The sequence below is a fragment of the Scyliorhinus torazame genome, chromosome 23, assembly GCF_047496885.1.
Source record: "Scyliorhinus torazame isolate Kashiwa2021f chromosome 23, sScyTor2.1, whole genome shotgun sequence".
In the NCBI taxonomy this organism is placed as follows: Eukaryota; Metazoa; Chordata; class Chondrichthyes; order Carcharhiniformes; family Scyliorhinidae; genus Scyliorhinus; species Scyliorhinus torazame.
In genome coordinates, this window is record NC_092729.1 from 9,041,981 (window position 1) to 9,065,019 (window position 23,039).

The following is a 23,039-nucleotide window of genomic DNA, read 5'->3' on the forward strand; positions in this document are numbered from 1 at the left end:
TAAGCTCGAGGAAATACTTGCTCGGAAGGAAGATGTGTTGGGCATTTTGAAAAACTTGAGGATAGACAAGTCCCCCGGGCCTGACGGGATATATCCAAGGATTCTATGGGAAGCAAGAGATGAAATTGCAGAGCCGTTGGCAATGATCTTTTCGTCCTCACTGTCAACAGGGATGGTACCAGGGGATTGGAGAGTGGCGAATGTCGTGCCCCTGTTCAAAAAAGGGACTAGGGATAACCCTGGGAATTATAGGCCAGTTAGTCTTACTTCGGTGGTAGGCAAAGTAATGGAAAGGGTACTGAAGGATAGGATTTCTGAGCATCTGGAAAGACACTGCTTGATTAGGGATAGTCAGCACGGATTTGTGAGGGGTATGTCTTGCCTTACAAATCTTATTGAATTCTTTGAGGAGGTGACCAAGCATGTGGATGAAGGTAAAGCAGTGGATGTAGTGTACATGGATTTTAGTAAGGCATTTGATAAAGTTTCCCATGGTAGGCTTATGCAGAAATTAAGGAGGCATGGGATAGTGGGAAATTTGGCCAGTTGGATAACGAACTGGCTAACCGATAGAAGTCAGAGAGTGGTGGTGGATGGCAAATATTCAGCCTGGATCCCAGTTACCAGTGGCGTCCCGCAGGGATCAGTTCTGGGTCCTCTGCTGTTTGTGATTTTCATTAATGACTTGGATGATGGAGTTCAAGGGTGGGTCAGTAAATTTGCAGACGATACGAAGATTGGTGGAGTTGTGGATAGTAAGGAGGGCTGTTGTCGGCTGCAAAGAGACATAGATAGGATGCAGAGCTGGGCTGAGAAGTGGCAGATGGAGTTTAACCCTGAAAAGTGTGAGGTTGTCCATTTTGGAAGGACAAATATGAATGCGGAATACAGGGTTAACGGTAGAGTTCTTGTCAATGTGGAGGAGCAGAGAGAGCTTGTGGTCTATGTTCATACATCTTTGAACGTTGCCACTCGAGTGGATAGAGCTGTGAAGAAGGCCTGTGGTGTGCTCGCGTTCATTAACAGAGGGATTGAATTTAAGAGCCGTGAGGTGATGATGCAGCTGTACAAAACTTTGGTAATGCCACATTTGGAGTACTGTGTACAGTTCTGGTCGCCTCATTTTAGGAAGGATGTGGAAGCTTTAGAAAAGGTGCAAAGAAGATTTACCAGGATGTTGCCTGGAATGGAGAGTAGGTCTTACGAGGAAAGGTTGAGGGTGCTAGGCCTTTTCTCATTAGAACGGAGAAGGATGAGGGGCGAATTGATAGAGGTTTATAAGATGATCAGGGGAATAGATAGAGTAGACAGTCAGAGACTTTTCCCCCGGTGGAACAAACCATTACAAGGGGACATAAATTTAAGATGAAAGGTGGAAGATATAGGAGGGATATCAGAGGTAGGTTCTTTACCCACAGAGTAGTGGGGGCATGGAATGCACTGCCTGTGGAAGTAGTTGAGTCGGAAACATTAGGGACCTTCAAGCAGCTATTGGATAGGTACATGGATTACGGTTAAATGATATAGTGGAGATTTATTTGTTCTCAAGAGCAGCACGGTAGCATTGTGGATAGCACAATTGCTTCACAGCTCCAGGATCCCAGGTTCGATTCCGGCTTGGGTCACTGACTGTGCGGAGTCTGGACGTCCTCCCCGTGTCTGCGTGGGTTTCCTCCGGGTGATCCGGTTTCCTCCCACAATCCAAAGATGTGCGGGTTAGGTGAATTGGCCAATGATAAATTGCCCTTAATGTCCAAATTGCCCTTGGTGTTGGGTGGGGGTGTTGGGTTTGGGTGGGGTGCTCTTTCCGGGGGCCGGTGCGGGCTCGGGGGGCCGGGTGGCCTCCTTCTGCACTGTAGATTCAATGATAATCTATGATTAATCTAGGACAAAGGTTCGGCACAACATCGTGGGCCGAAGGGCCTGTTCTGTGCTGTATTTTCTATGTTCTATGATCCTGTATAAGAGCGAAAGTAACAGGGTAGTTGTTATGGGAGACTTTAACTTTCCAAATATTGACTGGTAAAGATATAGTTCGAGTACATTAGATGGATCGTTTTTTGTACAGTGTGTGCAGGAGGGTTTCCTGACACAATATGTTGACAGACCAACAAGAGGCGAGGGCACGTTGGATTTGGTATTGGGTAATGAACCAGGCCAGGTGTTGGTTTTGGAGGTAGAGAGCACGTTGGGGACAGTGACCACAATTCGGTGCCGTTTACGTTAATGATGGAAAGGGATAAGTATACAACGCAGGGCAAGCGTTATAGCTGGGGGGGGGGGGGGGGAGGGGGCGGGGGGCGGGGAGGGCAATTATGATGTCATTAGACGTGACTTGGGGGGGGGGGGGAGAAGGTGGAGAAGCAGGCTGCAAGTGTTGGGCACACTGGATAAGTGGAGCTTGATCAAGGATCAGCTACTGCATGTTCTTGATATGTATGTACCGGTCAGGCAGGGAGGAAGGCGTAGAGCGAGGAAACCGTGGTTTACCAAAGAAGTGGATTATCTTGTTAAGAGGAAGAAGGAGGCCTATGTGAAGATGAGGTGTGAAGTTTCAGTTGGGGCGATGGATAGTTATAAGGTAGCGAGGAAGGATCTAAAGAGAGAGCTAAGACGAGCAAGGAGGTGACATGAGAAGTATTTGGCAGGAAGGATCAAAGAAAACCCAAAAACTTTCTATAGGTATGTCAGGAATAAGCGAATGCCTAGGGAAAGAGTAGGACCAGTCAAGGACAGGGATGGGAAGTTGTGTGTGGAGTCTGACGAGATAGGAGAGATACTAAATGAATATTTTTCGTCAGTATTCACTCAGGAAAAAGATAATGTTTTGAAGGAGAATGCTGAGACCCAGGCTATTAGATAGATGGCATTGAGCAACGTAGGGAAGAGTTGTTGGCAATTCTGGACAGGCTGAAAATAGATAAGTCCCCGGGGCCTGATGGGATTTATCCTAGGATTCTCTGGGAGGCCAGGGAAGAGATTGCTGGACCTTTCGCTTTGATTTTTATGTCATCGTTGGCTACAAGAATAGTGCCAGAGGACTGGAGGATAGCAAATGTGGTCCCCTTGTTCAAAAAGGGGAGCAGAGATAACAACTATAGACCGGTGAGCCTCACGTCTGTAGTGGGTAAAGTCTTGGAGGGGATTATAAGAGACAAGATTTATAATCATCTAGATAGGAATAATATGATCAGGGATAGTCAGCATGGCTTTGTGAAGGGTATGTCATGCCTCACAAACCTTATCGAGTTCTTCGAGAAGGTGACTGAACAGGTAGACGAGGGTAGAGCAGTTGATGTGGTGTATCTGGATTTCAGTAAAGCGTTTCATAAGGTTCCCCACGGTAGGCTATTGCATTAAATACGGAGGTTGGGGATTGAGGGTGATTTAGAGATGTGGATCAGAAATTGGCTAGCTGAAAGAAGACCGAGGGTGGTGGTTGATGGGAAATGTTCAGAATGGAGTTCAGTTACAAGTGGCGTACCACAAGGATCTGTTCTGGGGCCGTTGCTGTTTGTCATTTTTATAAATGACCTAGAGGAGTGTGCAGAAGGGTGGGTGAGTAAATTTGCAGACGACACTAAAGTCGGTGGTGTTGTCGACAGTGCAGAATGATGTTGCAGGTTACAGAGGGACATAGATAAGCTGCAGAGCTGGGCTGAGAGGTGGCAAATGGAGTTTAACGTAGAGAAGTGTGAGGTGATTCACTTTGGAAGGAATAACAGGAATGCGGAATATTTGGCTAATGGTAAAGTTCTTGGAAGTGTGGATGAGCAGAGGGATCTCGGTGTCCATGTACATCGATCCCTGAAAGTTGCCACCCAGGTTTATAGGGTTGTGAAGAAGGCCTATGGTGTGTTGGCCTTTATTGGTAGAGGGATTGAGTTCCATAATCATGAGGTCAAGTTGCAGCTGTACAAAACTCTGGTACGGCTCCATTTGGAGTATTGCGTACAGTTCTGGTCACCTCATTATAGGAAGGATGTGGAAGATTTGGAGCGGGTGCAGAGGAGATTTACCAGGATGTTGCCTGCTTATGGAGGGAAAATCTTATGAGGAAAGGCTGATGGACTTGAGGTTGTTTTCGTTGGAGAGAAGAAGGTTAAGAGGAGACTTAATAGAGGCATACAAAATGATCAGAGGGTTGGATAGGGTGGACAGTGAGAGCCTTCTCTCGCGGATGGAAATGGCTAGCACGAGGGGACATAGCCTTAAACTGAGGGGTAATAGATATAGGACAGAGGTCAGAGGTAGGTCCTTTACGCAAAGAGTGGTGCGGCCGTGGAATGCCCTACCTGCAATAGGAGTGAACTCGCCAACCTTGAGGGCATTTAAAAGTTTATTGGATAAGCATATGGAAGATACTGGCATCGTGTAGGTTAGATGGCTTTTTTTTTTGATTTCCCATGTCGGTGCACCATCGTGGACCGAAGGGCCTGCACTGCGCTGTTTCGTTCTATGTTCTATGTTCTAAATGCGTGTTTAGCCCCGACCGTCTAGCCATCCTTGGCTACGTAGTGCGAAATGGAGTGATAGGCCCAGACCCCGAACACATGCGCCCCCTCATGGAGTTCCCCCTCCCCCACTGCTCCACGCCCCTGAAACACTGCCTGGGCTTTTTCTCTTGTTATGCCCAGTGGGTCCCCAACTCCGCGGACAAGGCCTGTCCGCTAATTTAGTCCACGGTCTTTCCCCTGTCGGCAGAGGCCCGCCAGGCCTTCAGCCGCATCAAAACGGATATCGCAAAGGCCACGATGCACGCCATCGACGAGTCCCTCCTGTACCCACTGTACATAAAGATTTACTGCCCAGGGACCACTGTAAATAGTGATTTACTACCCAGGGACCACGGTAAATAATGATATACTACCCAGGGGCCACAGCAAATAATGATGTCTTACCAGGGACCACTGTAAATAAAGGTTTACTGCCCAGGGACCACTGTAAATAAAGTCATACTACACAGTGACCACTGTAAATAATGATATTCTAACCAGAGACAACTGTAAATAATGATAAATTAGCTACGGACCACTATAAATTATGATACACTAGCAGCGACTACTGTAAATAATGATATACTGCCCAGGGACCACTGTAAATAATGATATACTGACCAGGGACCACTGTAAATAATGATATATTGCCCAGGGACCACTGTGAATAATGATATTCTGCCCAGGGATCACTGTAAATAATGATATACTGCCCAGGGACCACTGTAAATAATGATATACTTCCCAGGGACCACTGTAAATAATGATATATTGCCCAGCGACCACTGTGAATAATGATATATTGCCCAGGGACCACTGTGAATAATGATATATTCCCCAGGGACCACTGTGAATAATGATATGCTGCCCTGGGCCCACTGTAAATAATGAGATACTACCCAGGGACCACTGTAAATAATGGTAAACTAACCACAGACCACTGTGAATAAAGATTAACTGCTCAGGGACCACTGTAAACAATGGTATACTACACGGGCCTCTCTATATAATGATGTACGACCCAGGGACCACTGTAAATATTGATATGCTACCCAGGAACAACTGTTAATAATGATAAACTGCCCACCACCACTGTAAATAATGATTAATTACTCAAGGTCGACTGTAAATAATGATATACTGCCCAGGGATCATTGGAAATAAAGATATAATGCCCAGATCCCACTGTTAATAATGATATACTACCCAGGAACCACTGTAAATAATGATATACTATCCAGGAACCACTGTAAATAATGATATACTGCCCAGGGAGCACTGTAAATAATGATATACTACCCATGGACCACTGTAAATAATGATATACTACCCTGGGACCACTGCAAATAATGATATACTACCCAGGGACCACTGTAAATAATGATATACTACCCAGGGACACTGTAGCTAATGATATACTTCCCATTGACCACTGAAAAGAATGATATACTACTCAGGGGCAACTGTGAATAATGATGTCCTGCACAGGGACCACTCTAAATAATGATATCCTACCCAGGGACCACACTAATAATGATAAACTACCCAGGGACCACTGTAAATAATTATATATTACCCAGGGACCACTGAAAATAACGAAATACTGCCCAGGGACCACTCTAAACAATGATATGCCGCCCAGGGACAACAGTAAATAATGATATACAGCACAGGGACCAGTTTTAATAATGATATTCTACCCAGCGACCACAGTAAATAGTGATATTCTACACCGGGACCAGTGTAAATAATGATATAATACCCAGAGACCAGTGTAAATAATGATATACTGCACAGGGACCACTGAAAATAATGAAATACTGCGCAGGGACCACTGTAAAGAATGATATTCTGCCCAGAGACCACTGTAAATAATGATATACTACCCAGGGACCACTGTAAATAATGATATACTACCCAGGGACACTGTAGCTAATGATATACTTCCCATTGACCACTGAAAAGAATGATATACTACTCAGGGGCAACTGTGAATAATGATGTCCTGCACAGGGACCACTCTAAATAATGATATCCTACCCAGGTGTCACCTTCTTCAGCACGGCCTGGAGCCTGATACCAGGCTGTGGATGGTCCTGTCAAATCATGTTAGAACAAGGAGCTGGTTACAGAACGGTGTCGCCTCCTTCAGCACGGCCTCGAGCCTGACACCAGGCTGTGGATGGTCCTGTCAAATCTGATAGAACAAGGAGCTGGTTACAGAACGGTGTCGCCTCCTTCAGCACGGCCTGGAGCCTGACACCAGGCTGTGGATGGTCCTGTCAAATCTGATATAACAAGGAGCTGGTTACAGAACGGTGTCACCTCCTTCAGTACGGCCTGGGGCCTGACACCAGACTGTGGATCGTCCTGTCAAATCTGATATAACAAGGAGCTGGTTACAGAACGGTGTCGCCTCCTTCAGCACGGCCTGGAGCCTGACACCAGGCTGTGGATGGTCCTGTCAAATCTGAAACAACAAGGAGCTGGTTACAGAACGGTGTAACCTCCTTCAGTACGGCCTGGGGACTGACACCAGGCTGTGGATGGTCCTGTCAAATCTGATACAACAAGGAGCTGGTTACAGAAAGGTTTCGCCTCCTTCAGCCCGGCCTGGAGCCTGACACCAGGCTGTGGATGGTCCTGTCAAATCTGATACAACAAGGTGCTGGTTACAGAACGGTGTCGCCTCCTTCAGCACGGCCTGGAGCCTGACACCAGGTTGTGGATGGTCCTGTCAAATCTGATATAACAAGGAGCTGGTTACAGAACGGTGTCACCTCCTTCAGCACTGCCTGGAGCCTGACACCAGGCTGTGGATGGTCCTGTCAAATAATGTTAGAACAAGGAGCTGGATACAGAACGGTGTCGCCTCCTTCAGCACGGCCTGGAGCCTGACACCAGGCTGTGGATGGGCCTGTCAAAATTGATACAACAAGGAGCTGGTTACAGATAGGTGTTGCCTCCTTCAGCACGGCCTGGAGCCTGACACCAGGCTGTGGATGGTCCTGTCAAATCTGTTATAACAAGGAGCTGGTTACAGAACGGTGTCGCCTCCTTCAGCACAGCCTGGAGCCTGAGACCAGGCTGTGGATGGTCCTGTCAAATCTGATACAACAAGGTGCTGGTTACAGAACGGAGTCACCTCCTTCAGCACGGCCTGGAGCCTGACACCAGGCTGTGGATGGTCCTGTCAAATCTGCTATAACAAGGAGCCGGTTACAGAACGTTGTCGCCTCCTTCAGCACGGCCTGGAGCCTGACACCAGGCTGTGGATGGTCCTGTCAAATCTGATATAACACGGAGCTGGTTACAGAACGGTGTCGCCTCCTTCAGCACGGCCTAGAGCCTGCACCAGGCTGTGGATGGATCTGTCAAATCTGATAGAACAAGGAGCTTTTTACAGAACGGTGTCGCCTACTTCAGCCCGGCCTGGAGCCTGACACCAGGCTGTGGATGGTCCTTTCAAATCTGTTACAACAAGGTGCTGGTTACAGAACGGTGTCACCTCCTTCAGCACGGCCTGGAGCCTGACACCAGGCTGTGGATGGTCCTGTCAAATCTGATATAACAAGGAGCTGGTTACAGAACGGTGTCGCCTCCTTCAGCACGGCCTGGAGCCTGACACCAGGCTGTGGATGGTCTTGTCAAATCTGATATAACAAGGAGCTGGTTACAGAACGGTGTCGCCTCCTTCAGCACGGCCTGGAGCCTGACACCAGGCTGTGGATGGTCCTGTCCAATCTGATATAACAAGGAGCTGGTTACAGAACGCTGTCGCCTCCTTCAGCACGGCCTGGAGCCTGACACTAGGCTGTGGATGGTCCTGTCAAATCTGACACAACAAGGTCCTGGTTACAGAATGGTGTCGCCTCCTTCAGCACGGCCTGGAGCCTGACACCAGGCTGTCGATGGTCCTGTCAAATCTGATATAACAAGGAGCTGGTTACAGAACGGTGCTGCCTCCTTTAGCACGGCCTGGAGCCTGACACCAGGCTGTGGATGGTCCTGTCAAATCTGATATAACAAGGAGCTGGTTACAGAACGGTGTCGCCTCCTTCAGCACGGCCTGGAGCCTGACACCAGGTTGTGGACGGTCCTGTCAAATCTGATATAACAAGGAGCTGGTTACAGAATGGTGTCGCCTCCTTCAGCACGGCCTGGAGTCTGACACCAGGCTGTGGATGGTCCTGTCAAATCTGATATAACAAGGTGCTGGTTACGGAACGGTGTCGCCTCCTTCAGCACGGCCTGGAGCCTGACACCAGGCTGTGGATGGTCCTGTCAAATCTGATATAACAAGGTGCTGGTTACAGAACGATGTCGCCTCCTTCAGCAGGGACTGGAGCCTGACACTAGGCTGTGGATGGTCCTGTCAAATCTGATAGAACAAGGAGCTTTTTACAGAACGGTGTCACCTCCTTCAGCACGGCCTGGAGCCTGACACCAGGCTGTGGATGGTCCGGTCAAATCTGATATAACAAGGAGCTGGTTGCAGAACGCTGTCACCTCCTTCAGCACGGCCTGGAGCCTTACACCAGGCTGTGGATGGTCCTGTCAAATCTGATATAACAAGGAGCTGGTTACAGAACGGTGTCGCCTCCTTCAGCACGGCCTGGAGCCTGACACCAGGCTGTGGATGGTCCTGTCAAATCTGAAACAACAAGGAGCTGGTTACAGAACGGTGTCACCTCGTTCAGCACGGCCTGGAGCCTGACACCAGGCTGTGGATGGTCCTGTCAAATCTGATATAACAAGGAGCTGGTTACAGAACGGTGTCACCTCCTTCAGCACGGCCTGGAGCCTGACACCAGGCTGTGGATGGCCCTGTCAAATCTGACATAACAAGGAGCTGGTTACAGAACGGTGTCACCTCCTTCAGCAGGGCCTGGAGCCTGACACCAGGCTGTGGATGGTCCTGTCAAATCTGATACAACAAGGTGCTGGTTACAGAACGGTGTTGCCTCCTTCAGCACGGCCTGGAGCCTGACACCAGGCTGTGGATGGTCCTGTCAAATCTGATATAACAAGGAGCTGGTTACAGAACGGTGTCACCTCCTTCAGCACGGCCTGGAGCCTGACACCAGGCTGTGGATGGTCCTGTCAAATCAGATAAACAAGGTGCTGGTTACAGAACGGTGTCACCTTCTTCAGCACGGCCTGGAGCCTGACACCAGGCTGTGGATGGTCCTGTCAAATCTGATATAACAAGGAGCTGGTTACAGAACGGTGTCGCCTCCTTCAGCACGGCCTGGAGCCTGACACCAGCCTGTGGATGGTCCTGTCAAATCTGATATAACAAGGAGCTGGTTACAGAACGGTGTCGCCTCCTTCAGCACCGCCTGGAGCCTGACACCAGGCTGTGGATGGTCCTGTCAAATCTGATACAACAAGGTGCTGGTTACAGAACGGTGTCACCTTCTTCAGCACGGCCTGGAGCCTGATACCAGGCTGTGGATGGTCCTGTCAAATCATGTTAGAACAAGGAGCTGGTAACAGAACGGTTTCGCCTCCTTCAGCACGGCCTCGAGCCTGACACCAGGCTGTGGATGGTCCTGTCAAATCTGATAGAACAAGGAGCTGGTTACAGAACGGTGTCGCCTCCTTCAGCACGGCCTGGAGCCTGACACCAGGCTGTGGATGGTCCTGTCAAATCTGATATAACAAGGAGCTGGTTACAGAACGGTGTCACCTCCTTCAGTACGGCCTGGGGCCTGACACCAGACTGTGGATCGTCCTGTCAAATCTGATATAACAAGGAGCTGGTTACAGAACGGTGTCGCCTCCTTCAGCACGGCCTGGAGCCTGACACCAGGCTGTGGATGGTCCTGTCAAATCTGAAACAACAAGGAGCTGGTTACAGAACGGTGTAACCTCCTTCAGTACGGCCTGGGGACTGACACCAGGCTGTGGATGGTCCTGTCAAATCTGATACAACAAGGAGCTGGTTACAGAAAGGTTTCGCCTCCTTCAGCCCGGCCTGGAGCCTGACACCAGGCTGTGGATGGTCCTGTCAAATCTGATACAACAAGGTGCTGGTTACAGAACGGTGTCGCCTCCTTCAGCACGGCCTGGAGCCTGACACCAGGTTGTGGATGGTCCTGTCAAATCTGATATAACAAGGAGCTGGTTACAGAACGGTGTCACCTCCTTCAGCACTGCCTGGAGCCTGACACCAGGCTGTGGATGGTCCTGTCAAATAATGTTAGAACAAGGAGCTGGATACAGAACGGTGTCGCCTCCTTCAGCACGGCCTGGAGCCTGACACCAGGCTGTGGATGGGCCTGTCAAAATTGATACAACAAGGAGCTGGTTACAGATAGGTGTTGCCTCCTTCAGCACGGCCTTGAGCCTGACACCAGGCTGTGGATGGTCCTGTCAAATCTGTTATAACAAGGAGCTGGTTACAGAACGGTGTCGCTTCCTTCAGCACAGCCTGGAGCCTGAGACCAGGCTGTGGATGGTCCTGTCAAATCTGATACAACAAGGTGCTGGTTACAGAACGGAGTCACCTCCTTCAGCACGGCCTGGAGCCTGACACCAGGCTGTGGATGGTCCTGTCAAATCTGCTATAACAAGGAGCCGGTTACAGAACGTTGTCGCCTCCTTCAGCACGGCCTGGAGCCTGACACCAGGCTGTGGATGGTCCTGTCAAATCTGATATAACACGGAGCTGGTTACAGAACGGTGTCGCCTCCTTCAGCACGGCCTAGAGCCTGCACCAGGCTGTGGATGGATCTGTCAAATCTGATAGAACAAGGAGCTTTTTACAGAACGGTGTCGCCTACTTCAGCCCGGCCTGGAGCCTGACACCAGGCTGTGGATGGTCCTTTCAAATCTGTTACAACAAGGTGCTGGTTACAGAACGGTGTCACCTCCTTCAGCACTGCCTGGAGCCTGACACCAGGCTGTGGATGGTCCTGTCAAATAATGTTAGAACAAGGAGCTGGATACAGAACGGTGTCGCCTCCTTCAGCACGGCCTGGAGCCTGACACCAGGCTGTGGATGGGCCTGTCAAAATTGATACAACAAGGAGCTGGTTACAGATAGGTGTTGCCTCCTTCAGCACGGCCTGGAGCCTGACACCAGGCTGTGGATGGTCCTGTCAAATCTGTTATAACAAGGAGCTGGTTACAGAACGGTGTCGCCTCCTTCAGCACAGCCTGGAGCCTGAGACCAGGCTGTGGATGGTCCTGTCAAATCTGATACAACAAGGTGCTGGTTACAGAACGGAGTCACCTCCTTCAGCACGGCCTGGAGCCTGACACCAGGCTGTGGATGGTCCTGTCAAATCTGCTATAACAAGGAGCCGGTTACAGAACGTTGTCGCCTCCTTCAGCACGGCCTGGAGCCTGACACCAGGCTGTGGATGGTCCTGTCAAATCTGATATAACACGGAGCTGGTTACAGAACGGTGTCGCCTCCTTCAGCACGGCCTAGAGCCTGCACCAGTCTGTGGATGGATCTGTCAAATCTGATAGAACAAGGAGCTTTTTACAGAACGGTGTCGCCTACTTCAGCCCGGCCTGGAGCCTGACACCAGGCTGTGGATGGTCCTTTCAAATCTGTTACAACAAGGTGCTGGTTACAGAACGGTGTCACCTCCTTCAGCACGGCCTGGAGCCTGACACCAGGCTGTGGATGGTCCTGTCAAATCTGATATAACAAGGAGCTGGTTACAGAACGGTGTCGCCTCCTTCAGCACGGCCTGGAGCCTGACACCAGGCTGTGGATGGTCTTGTCAAATCTGATATAACAAGGAGCTGGTTACAGAACGGTGTCGCCTCCTTCAGCACGGCCTGGAGCCTGACACCAGGCTGTGGATGGTCCTGTCCAATCTGATATAACAAGGAGCTGGTTACAGAACGCTGTCGCCTCCTTCAGCACGGCCTGGAGTCTGACACTAGGCTGTGGATGGTCCTGTCAAATCTGACACAACAAGGTCCTGGTTACAGAATGGTGTCGCCTCCTTCAGCACGGCCTGGAGCCTGACACCAGGCTGTCGATGGTCCTGTCAAATCTGATATAACAAGGAGCTGGTTACAGAACGGTGCCGCCTCCTTTAGCACGGCCTGGAGCCTGACACCAGGCTGTGGATGGTCCTGTCAAATCTGATATAACAAGGAGCTGGTTACAGAACGGTGTCGCCTCCTTCAGCACGGCCTGGAGCCTGACACCAGGTTGTGGACGGTCCTGTCAAATCTGATATAACAAGGAGCTGGTTACAGAATGGTGTCGCCTCCTTCAGCACGGCCTGGAGTCTGACACCAGGCTGTGGATGGTCCTGTCAAATCTGATATAACAAGGTGCTGGTTACGGAACGGTGTCGCCTCCTTCAGCACGGCCTGGAGCCTGACACCAGGCTGTGGATGGTCCTGTCAAATCTGATATAACAAGGTGCTGGTTACAGAACGATGTCGCCTCCTTCAGCAGGGACTGGAGCCTGACACTAGGCTGTGGATGGTCCTGTCAAATCTGATAGAACAAGGAGCTTTTTACAGAACGGTGTCACCTCCTTCAGCACGGCCTGGAGCCTGACACCAGGCTGTGGATGGTCCGGTCAAATCTGATATAACAAGGAGCTGGTTACAGAACGCTGTCACCTCCTTCAGCACGGTCTGGAGCCTGACACCAGGCTGTGGATGGTCCTGTCAAATCTGATACAACAAGGAGCTGGTTACAGAACGCTGTCACCTCCTTCAGCACGGCCTGGAGCCTGACACCAGGCTGTGGATGGTCCTGTCAAATCTGATACAACAAGGAGCTGGTTACAGAAAGGTGTCACCTCCTTCAGTACGGCCTGGGGCCTGACACCAGGCTGTGGGTGGTCCTGTCCAATCTGATACAACAAGGAGCTGGTTACAGAACGGTATCGCCTCCTTCAGCACGGCCTGGAGCCTGACACCAGGCTGTGGATGGTCCTGTCAAATCTGATATAACAAGGAGCTGGTTACAGAACGGTCTCGCCTCCTTCAGCACGGCCTGGAGCCTGACACCAGGCTGTGGATGGTCCTGTCAAATATGATACAACAAGGAGCTGGTTACAGAACGGTGTCACCTCCTTCAGTACGGCCTGGGGCCTGACACCAGGCTGTGGATGGTCCTGTCAAATCTGATACAACAAGGAGCTGGTTACAGAACGGTGTCGCCTCCTTCAGCCCGGCCTGGAGCCTGACACCAGGCTGTGGATGGTCCTGTCAAATCTGATACAACAAGGTGCTGGTTACAGAACGGTGTCGCCTCCTTCAGCACGGCCTGGAGCCTGACACCAGGCTGTGGATGGTCCTGTCAAATCTGATATAACAAGGAGCTGGTTACAGAACGGTGTCACCTCCTTCAGCACGGCCTGGAACCTGACACCAGGCTGTGGATGGTCCTGTCAAATCTGATATAACAAGGAGCTGGTTACAGAACAGTGTCGCCTCCTTCAGCACGGCCTGGAGCCTGACACCAGATTGTGGATGGTCCTGTCAAATCTGATATAACAAGGAGCTGGTTACAGAACGGTGCCGCCTCCTTCAGCACAGCTTGGAGCCTGACACCAGGCTGTGGATGGTCCTGTCAAATCTGATACAACAAGGAGCTGGTAACAGAACGGTGTCACCTCCTTCAGCACGGCCTGGAGCCTGACACCAGGCTGTGGATGGTCCTGTCAAATCTGATATAACAAGGTGCTGGTTACAGAACGATGTCGCCTCCTTCAGCACGGACTGGAGCCTGACACTAGGCTGTGGATGGTCCTGTCAAATCTGATAGAACAAGGAGCTTTTTACAGAACGGTGTCACCTCCTTCAGCACGGCCTGGAGCCTGACACCAGGCTGTGGATGGTCCTGTCAAATCTGACACTACAAGGTCCTGGTTACAGGACGGTGTCGCCTCCTTCAGCACGGCCTGGAGCCTGACACCAGGCTGTGGATGGTCCTGTCAAATCTGATATAACAAGGAGCTGGTTACAGAACGCTGTCACCTCCTTCAGCACGGCCTGGAGCCTGACACCAGGCTGTGGATGGTCCTGTCAAATCTGATATAACAAGGAGCTGGTTACAGAACGGTGTCGCCTCCTTCAGCACGGCCTGGAGCCTGACACCAGGCTGTGGATGGTCCTGTCAAATCTGATACAACAAGGAGCTGGTTACAGAACGGTGTCACCTCCTTCAGTACGGCCTGGGGCCTGACACCAGGCTGTGGATGGTCCTGTCAAATCTGATACAACAAGGAGCTGGTTACAGAACGGTGTCACCTCCTTCAGCACGGCCTGGAGCCTGACACCAGGCTGTAGATGGTCCTGTCAAATCTGATATAACAAGGAGCTGGTTACAGAACGGTGTCGCCTCCTTCAGCACGGCCTGGAGCCTGGCACCAGGCTGTGGATGGTCCTGTCAAATCTGATACAACAAGGAGCTGGTTACAGAACGGTGTCACCTCCTTCAGTACGGCCTGGTCCTGACACCAGGCTGTGGATGGTCCTGTCAAATCTGATACAACAAGGAGCTGGTTCCAGAACGGTGTCGCCTCCTTCAGCCCGGCCTGGAGCCTGACACCAGGCTGTGGATGGTCCTGTCAAATCTGATACAACAATGTGCTGGTTACAGAACGGTGTCGACTCCTTCATCACGGCCTGGAGCCTGACACCAGGCTGTGGATGGTCCTGTCAAATCTGATATAACAAGGAGCTGGTTACAGAACGGTGTCACCTCCTTCAGCACGGCCTGGAGCCTGACACCAGGCTGTGGATGGTCCTGTCAAATCTGATATAACAAGGAGCTGGTTACAGAACGGTGTCGCCTCCTTCAGCACGGCCTCGAGCCTGACACCAGGCTGTGGATGGGCCTGTCCAATCTGATAGAACAAGGAGCTTTTTACAGAACGGTGTCGCCTCCTTCAGCACCGCCTGTAGCCTGACACCAGGCTGTGGATGGTCCTGTCAAATCTGATACAACACGTTGCTGGTTACAGAACGGTGTCACCTTCTTCAGCACGGCCTGGAGCCTGATACCAGGCTGTGGATGGTCCTGTCAAATCATGTTAGAACAAGGAGCTGGTTACAGAACGGTGTCGCCTCCTTCAGCACGGCCTCGAGCCTGACACCAGGCTGTGGATGGTCCTGTCAAATCTGATATAACAAGGAGCTGGTTACAGAACGGTGTCGCCTCCTTCAGCACGGCCTCGAGCCTGACACCAGGCTGTGGATGGGCCTGTCAAATCTGATATAACTAGGTCCTGGTTACAGAACGGTGTCACCTCCTTCAGCACGGCATGGAGCCTGACACCAGGCTGTGGATGGTCCTGTCAAATCTGATACAACAAGGTGCTGGTTACAGAACGGTGTCGCCTCCTTCAGCACGGCCTGGAGCCTGACACCAGGCTGTGGATGGTCCTGTCAAATCTGAGAAACAAGGAGCTGGTTACAGAACGGTGTCACCTCCTTCAGCACGGCCTGGAACCTGACACCAGGCTGTGGATGGTCCTGTCAAATCTGATATAACAAGGAGCTGGTTACAGAACAGTGTCGCCTCCTTCAGCACGGCCTGGAGCCTGACACCAGATTGTGGATGGTCCTGTCAAATCTGATATAACAAGGAGCTGGTTACAGAACGGTGCCGCCTCCTTCAGCACAGCTTGGAGCCTGACACCAGGCTGTGGATGGTCCTGTCAAATCTGATACAACAAGGAGCTGGTAACAGAACGGTGTCACCTCCTTCAGCACGGCCTGGAGCCTGACACCAGGCTGTGGATGGTCCTGTCAAATCTGATATAACAAGGTGCTAGTTACAGAACGATGTCGCCTCCTTCAGCACGGACTGGAGCCTGACACTAGGCTGTGGATGGTCCTGTCAAATCTGATAGAACAAGGAGCTTTTTACAGAACGGTGTCACCTCCTTCAGCACGGCCTGGAGCCTGACACCAGGCTGTGGATGGTCCTGTCAAATCTGACACAACAAGGTCCTGGTTACAGGACGGTGTCGCCTCCTTCAGCACGGCCTGGAGCCTGACACCAGGCTGTGGATGGTCCTGTCAAATCTGATATAACAAGGAGCTGGTTACAGAACGCTGTCACCTCCTTCAGCACGGCCTGGAGCCTGACACCAGGCTGTGGATGGTCCTGTCAAATCTGATATAACAAGGAGCTGGTTACAGAACGGTGTCGCCTCCTTCAGCACGGCCTGGAGCCTGACACCAGGCTGTGGATGGTCCTGTCAAATCTGATACAACAAGGAGCTGGTTACAGAACGGTGTCACCTCCTTCAGTACGGCCTGGGGCCTGACACCAGGCTGTGGATGGTCCTGTCAAATCTGATACAACAAGGAGCTGGTTACAGAACGGTGTCGCCTCCTTCAGCCCGGCCTGTAGCCTGACACCAGGCTGTGGATGGTCCTGTCAAATCTGATACAACAAGGTGCTGGTTACAGAACGGTGTCGCCTCCTTCAGCACGGACTGGAGCCTGACACCAGGCTGTGGATGGTCCTGTCAAATCTGATATAACAAGGAGCTGGTTACAGAACTGTGTCACCTCCTTCAGCACGGCCTGGAGCCTGACACCAGGTTGTGGATGGTCCTGTCAAATCTGATATAACAAGGAGCTGGTTACTGAACGGTGTCACCTCCTTCAGCACGGCCTGGAGCCTGACACCAGGCTGTGGATGGTCCTGTCAAATCTGATATAACAAGGAGCTGGTTACAGAACGGTGTCGCCTCCTTCAGCACGGCCTGGAGCCTGACACCAGGCTGTGGATGGTCCTGTCAAATCTGATACAACAAGGAGCTGGTTACAGAACGGTGTCACCTCCTTCAGTACGGCCTGGTCCTGACACCAGGCTGTGGATGGTCCTGTCAAATCTGATACAACAAGGAGCTGGTTACAGAACGGTGTCGCCTCCTTCAGCCCGGCCTGGAGCCTGACACCAGGCTGTGGATGGTCCTGTCAAATCTGATACAACAATGTGCTGGTTACAGAACGGTGTCGACTCCTTCATCACGGCCTGGAGCCTGACACCAGGCTGTGGATGGTCCTGTCAAATCTGATATAACAAGGAGCTGGTTACAGAACGGTGTCACCTCCTTCAGCACGGCCTGGAGCCTGACACCAGGCTGTGGATGGTCCTGTCAAATCTGATATAACATGGAGCTGGTTACAGAACGGTGTCACCTCCTTCAGCACGGCCTGGAGCCTGACACCAGGCTGTGGATGGTCCTGTCAAATCTGATACAACAAGGTGCTGGTTACAGAACGGTATCACCTTCTTCAGCACGGGCTGGAGCCTGATGCCAGGCTGTGGATGGTCCTGTCAAATCATGTTCGAACAAGGAGCTGGTTACAGAACGGTGTAGCCTCCTTCAGCATGGCCTGGAGCCTGACACCAGGCTGTGGATGGGCCTGTCCAATCTGATAGAACAAGGAGCTTTTTACAGAACGGTGTCGCCTCCTTCAGCACCGCCTGGAGCCTGACACCAGGCTGTGGATGGTCCTGTCAAATCTGATACAACAAGTTGCTGGTTACAGAACGGTGTCACCTTCTTCAGCACGGCCTGGAGCCTGATACCAGGCTGTGGATGGTCCTGTCAAATCATGTTAGAACAAGGAGCTGGTTACAGAACGGTGTCGCCTCCTTCAGCACGGCCTCGAGCCTGACACCAGGCTGTGGATGGTCCTGTCAAATCTGATATAACAAGGAGCTGGTTACAGAACGGTGTCGCCTCCTTCAGCACGGCCTCGAGCCTGACACCAGGCTGTGGATGGGCCTGTCAAATCTGATATAACTAGTTCCTGGTTACAGAACGGTGTCACCTCCTTCAGCACGGCATGGAGCCTGACACCAGGCTGTGGATGGTATGTCAAATCTGATATAACAAGGTGCTGGTTACAGAACGGTGTCGCCTCCTTCAGCACGGCCTGGAGCCTGACACCAGGCTGTGGATGGTCCTGTCAAATCTGATACAACAAGGTGCTGGTTACAGAACGGTATCACCTCCTTCAGCACGGCCTGGAGCCTGACACCAGGCTGTGGATGGGCCTGTCCAATCTGATAGAACAAGGAGCTTTTTACAAAACGGTGTCGCCTCCTTCAGCACGGCCTGGAGCCTGACACCAGGCTGTGGATGGTCCTGTCAAATCTGATACAACAAGGAGCTGGTTACAGAACGGTGTCACCTCCTTCAGTACGGCCTGGGGCCTGACACCAGACTGTGGATCGTCCTGTCAAATCTGATATAACAAGGAGCTGGTTACAGAACGGTGTCGCCTCCTTCAGCACGACCTGGAGCCTGACACCAGGCTGTGGATGGTCCTGTCAAATCTGATACAACAAGGAGCTGGTTACAGAACGGTGTCACCTCCTTCAGTACGGCCTGGGGCCTGACACCAGGCTGTGGATGGTCCTGTCAAATCTGATACAACAAGGAGCAGGTTACAGAACGGTTTCGCCTCCTTCAGCCCGGCCTGGAGCCTGACACCAGGCTGTGGATGGTCCTGTCAAATCTGATACAACAAGGTGCTGGTTACAGAACGGTGTCGCCTCCTTCAGCACGGCCTGGAGCCTGACACCAGGCTGTGGATGGTCCTGTCAAATCTGATATAACAAGGAGCTGGTTACAGAACGGTGTCACCTCCTTCAGCACGGCCTGGAGCCTGACACCAGGCTGTGGATGGTCCTGTCAAATCTGATATAACAAGGAGCTGGTTACAGAACGGTGTCACCTCCTTCAGCACGGCCTGGAGCCTGACACCAGGCTGTGGATGGTCTTGTCAAATCATGTTCGAACAAGGAGCTGGTTACAGAACGGTGTCGCCTCCTTCAGCACGGCCTGGAGCCTGACACCAGGCTGTGGATGGTCCTGTCAAATCTGATATAACAAGGAGCTGGTTACAGAACGGTGTCGCCTCCTTCAGCACGGCCTGGAGCCTGACACCAGGCTGTGGATGGGCCTGTCCAATCTGAGAGAGCAAGGAGCTTTTTACAGAACGGTGTCGCCTCCTTCAGCACCGCCTGGAGCCTGACACCAGGCTGTGGATGGTCCTGTCAAATCTGATACAACAAGGTGCTGGTTACAGAACGGTGTCACCTTCTTCAGCACGGCCTGGAGCCTGACACCAGGCTGTGGATGGTCCTGTCAAATCATGTTAGAACAAGGAGCTGGTTACAGAACGGTGTCGCCTCCTTCAGCACGGCCTCGAGCCTGACACCAGGCTGTGGATGGTCCTGTCAAATCTGATACAACAAGGTGCTGGTTACAGAATGGTGTCACCTCCTTAAGCGCGGCCTGGAGCCTGACACCAGGCTGTGGATGGTCCTGTCAAATCTGATATAACAAGGAGCTGGTTACAGAACGGTGTCACCTCCTTCAGCACCGCCTGGAGCCTGACACCAGGCTGTGGATAGTCCTGTCAAATCTGATATAACAAGGAGCTGGTTACAGAACGGTGTCACCTCCTTCAGCACGGCCTGGAGCCTGACACCAGGCTGTGGATGGTCCTGTCAAATCTGATATAACAAGGAGCTGGTTACAGAACGGTGTCGCCTCCTTCAGCATGGCCTGGAGCCTGACACCAGGCTGTGGATGGTCCTGTCAAATCTGACACAACAAGGAGCTGGTTACAGAACGGTGTCGCCTCCTTCAGCACGGCCTGGAGCCTGACACCAGGCTGTGGATGGTCCTGTCAAATCTGATATAACAAAGAGCTGGTTACAGAACGGTGTCGCCTCCTTCAGCACGGCCTGGAGCCTGACACCAGGCTGTGGATGGTCCTGTCAAATCTGATATAACAAGGAGCTGGTTACAGAACGGTATCACCTCCTTCAGCACGGCCTGAAGCCTGACAACAGGCTGTGGATGGTCCTGTAAGTGGCTGTTAACGTCACAGTTCCATTGTCCGTTTCTGTAACCGTAATTTAAAAACCCGTCTCAGTAATGGTGACCATTACACTGCGGGGGTTTGAGGCAACACTGCAGGGGCCCCTTGTATCACACGAAGGGGAATATTGAGAAAAAGTAAATGGTTAACTATATACAGCATAGAGGTCTCTCGGACAACTTTTTAATTGGGGTCTCCCAGAGCCACACTGCCTGTCCCCTGCTCCCAGGGATTATTGAGAAGTAAATGGTTAACTGTATACTGTCACAGGGTGTAGCACAATCAATCACTCACGAGACGAGCTGAGAAGGAGCCGATCGATGGCTTTATTACGCAGACTTGTTCCCCAGCAGCACAGTTACAGAATGTGGCTTCTGGGAGAACCCGGGCTCTTATACTCCTCCTTACTGGGTGGAGCTGGCAGGCTGCCGATCCAATCGGGATCCAGTGTCTATCCACCAATAGCCTCTCGGCCTCACACGGTACCTTAATACCCCTAATACATACCACCACATTCACCCCTTGTTGGAAAAGAACCCGTTGGGGTCGTGGGCCGTATGGTGGTAGGTGTTTACAGAGTCGGTACCTAGGATGCCGCTAACACGGCGGTTATGCTCCGATATCAACTACTAGTACTACTTACAATGTCGCTTTTACTGGGCAACCAAAAAATATATATTTCTAGAGACATTTCTTGCTTTACTATACTGATTCGATGAGTCGAATGGGTTCCCTGGTCGTCCTCGCCGATCGGCTTAGCCCCAGTGGTGATGCAGATGCTGGTTCGGGCCCCGTCGTCTCTGGGAACGTCGCAATGCCTCTCCCCGCTCCAATATCCCTATTCGGACCGGGGGAAGGACCGATCCACCCGGGAAGGGGGCGGCTGTGGGGTGCGCCGGTGGGAGGGAGGGGTGAATGGTGTTGGGGGCGGGGTGGAGCTCCAGAGGGGGTGACTGGTGTTGGGGGGGGCTGTGTGCAGCTCCGGAGGGGTCGGCTGTGGGGTGCGCCGGTGGGAGGGAGTGTGTGTGTGGAGCTCCGGCGGGTGCCATGTCCCGCAGGGAGACCGTGTCCTGTCGGCCGTCGGGGTACGCCACGTAGGCGTATTGAGGGTTCGCGTTGAGGAGATGAACCCTCTCGACCAACGGGTCCGATTTGTGCGTCCGCACATGCTTAAGGAGCAGGATGGGTCCCAGGGCTGCCAGCCAGGTTGGAAGTGACGTTCCGGAGGAGGACTTCCTAGGGAAGACAAGGAGGAGTCCCTGAGGTGTTTGATTTGTTGTTGTACAAAGCAGCGACCGGATGGTGTGGAGGTCGTCCGGGAGGACTTCCTGCAGCGGGATACTGGGAGATTCCTGGACCGTAGGGCCAGCAGGACGGTCTTCCAGACCGTTCCGTTCTCCCTCTCTACCTGACCATTCCCCCGGGGGTTGTAACTGGTCGGCCTGCTCGAGGCGATGTCCTTGCTGAGCAGGAATTGACGCAGTTCATTGCTCATGAAGGAGGACCCCCTATCGCTCTGTATGTCCGCGGGGAAACCGAATAGTGTAAAGACGGTGGTGAGGGCTCTAATTACCGTGTCCGCGGTCATGTCGGGACAGGGAATAGCTAATGGTAACAGGGAGTACTTGTCAATCACGTTCAGGAAGTACTAGTTGCGGTGGGTAGAGGGGAGGGGGCCTTTGAAGTCCAGACTGAGGCGCTCAAAGGGACGGGAAGCCTTTATCACATGTGCTTTATCTGGCCTGGAGAAGTGCGTTTTGCGCTCTGCGCAGATTTGGCAGTTCCTGGTGGCTGTCCTGACCTCCTCGATGGAGTAGGGTAGGTTGCGGGTCTTTACGAAGTGATAGAACCGAGTGACCCCCGGGTGGCAGAGGTCCTCGTGGAGGGTTCGGAGACGGTCCACTTGTGCGTTGGCACATGTGCCGTGGGATAGGGGTCCAGACGGCTCGTTCAGCTTTCCGGGACGATACAAGATCTCGGAGTTATAGGTGGAGAGTTCGACCCTCCACCGCAGGATCTTGTCGTTCTTGATCTTGCCCCGCTGTGCATTATCGAACATGAAGGCAACCGACTGTTGGCCAGTGAGGAGAGTGAATCTCGTCCCGGTCAGGTAATGTCTCCAATGCGGCACAGCTTCCACTATGGCCTGGGCCTCCTTTTCCACTGAGGAGTGGCGGATTTCTGAAGCGTGGAGGGTGCGTGAAAAGGAGGCCACGGGTCTGCCCGCTTGTTGAGTGTTGACTCCAGAGCTACGTCGGATGCATCGCTCTCGACCTGGAAGGGGAGGGACTCGTCGATCGCGTGCGTTGTGGCCTTTGCGATATCCGCTTTGATGCGGCTGAAGGCCTGGCGGGCCTCTGTCGACAGGGGAAAGACCGTGGACTGGATTAGCGGACGGGCCTTGTCCGCGTAGTTGGGGACCCACTGGGTGTAATAAGAGAAAAAGCCCAGGCAGCGTTTCAGGGCCTTGGAGCAGTGAGGGAGGGGGAACTCCATGAGGGGGCGCATGCGTTCGGGGTCTGGGCCTATCACTCCATTTCGCACTACGTAGCCGAGGATGGCTAGACGGTCGGGGCTAAACACGCATTTAGAACATAGAACATAGAACGATACAGCGCAGTACAGGCCCTTCGGCCCACGATGTTGCACCGACATGGGAAATCAAAAAACAAAAGCCATCTAACCTAC